The sequence below is a fragment of the Austrofundulus limnaeus genome, unplaced genomic scaffold, assembly GCF_001266775.1.
Source record: "Austrofundulus limnaeus strain Quisiro unplaced genomic scaffold, Austrofundulus_limnaeus-1.0 Scaffold2127, whole genome shotgun sequence".
NCBI classification, from domain to species: Eukaryota; Metazoa; Chordata; class Actinopteri; order Cyprinodontiformes; family Rivulidae; genus Austrofundulus; species Austrofundulus limnaeus.
The window spans coordinates 40,783-42,542 of NW_013954529.1; positions in this window are offsets into that span (position 1 = coordinate 40,783).

The window sequence follows — 1,760 nt, forward strand, 5'->3', positions numbered from 1 at the left end:
GCTTTTGGCTTTTAAAGACTGTGGTCTCAAACTTTTAATCAGCTGAAAAAACCATGTTTTAGTGTAAATGCAGTTTTCAGAAAATTCCCTGATGAAAAGTTCTTGTCTCTTGCACTGATTTCTTCTTTTAACATTGTGAAGCTCTACTTAGAACCTTCTTAAGATCCAATAGTGCAAAATGCAAATTCTTGCACTTTTTTGACTGGTCTTAAGATTTTGATCAGGAGTGTATATAAATGCCACATGCCAAATATACAACAGTAAATGAGCATTTGCTGACATTTTATTGTACAAAGGTAATATATTTCTCTTGATTTGTGTGTAATTTTTAATCTTCACTTGCTGTCAGTGAGCATTACTCAGTGAATTGTTTTTTTACTCATTGCATCGGTGGGGCATGTCCAGTGGGTGATCAGACAAAAAGAGCAACAGCTGGACAATCCTTGGACTGGGGTCAATAAAAGGCCACCCCAAATTGTCAATTTTGTCACATGTCATAATGCCTCCAATGTCGTAAATTATGCAGGAGCGTGCCATTGGCATGTTGGATGCAGGGATGTCTACAAGAGCAGTAGCTGCAAGGTTTAATGTCCATTATTGGACCATAGCCCGTTTGAGAGTTCGTTTCCAACAGACTGGCACTACTGCAAAGCAACCTCATCCTTGTCGGCCACGTGTGACMACTCCAGCACAAGATCACCACATCTGGCTCATCTGCGGGATCGACTAAGACCAGCGACACAGACAGCTGATGAGACTATTGGTCTGCGCAACAGACACATCACACCTTGGACTGTCCGTAACCGCCTACGAGAAGCCAATTTGCAAGCTCGGCGCCATCACCGTGGTCTGGATCTCACTGCCGTCCGGCGTAGGAACCAACTCACATGGGCAAATGCACATGTCCGATGGCCCTTGGCATGCTGGAGAAGAGTGATGTTTACGGATGAATCCAGGTTCCAGTTGTGTTGTGTATTTGACATGGGGCGTTTATATTTTTGTTAAGTGTAGTTATCAATATAATTACTCTTTATTTTAATCACCAATACACACCCCACATACTCCGCATGCGATGCGACCAGGTGCTGCGGAGTCCTCTCATCTTCTAAAACAACGCTCATTTTTTTCAAAGTTTTTTTAATTATTTTTAACAAACCACAAACAAAAAACAAACTAACAAAAACACACACCCCTGAGAACCTTCCCATCCCTCCCCACCTATACCGTATCTACTAACAAAACATAAATACATCTTGTATTCATTTAACAGATAATACAAGACACAGGTTTGTGTACAAAGAACCAATATTTGACCTTTACACAAAGTTATCTGCGGAAATTTTTTCCACTTAGGATATAAATGGCTGCCAGATGTCAAAGAATTTGTTTACAGATCCCCTAACAGTATATCTAATCTTCTCTAAATGAATGTAAGACATAACTTCTCTTAACCAATGACCATACACTGGAGGATGTGGATCCTTCCAACTAAAACAACACTCATAATTAACAGCAGAGTTACAAGTTAATGTTGTGTCCTCAACTTGAAATAAATTAACCAGAGTTGTTTGTTCACTAAAAACAGCGTAACTCCAGGATAAATGAGCTGCTGTTACGTCCAGAACTCGCATAAAAACAGAGCAGGTTTACTGGATCTCAGCTTGCACCTGTCTGCCTGTCTACACACACCTGCAGCTGCAGGCTGCAGCTACACTCCTGATCATGACCGGAGAACGATCCTTTAAGCTACATATTAGAAA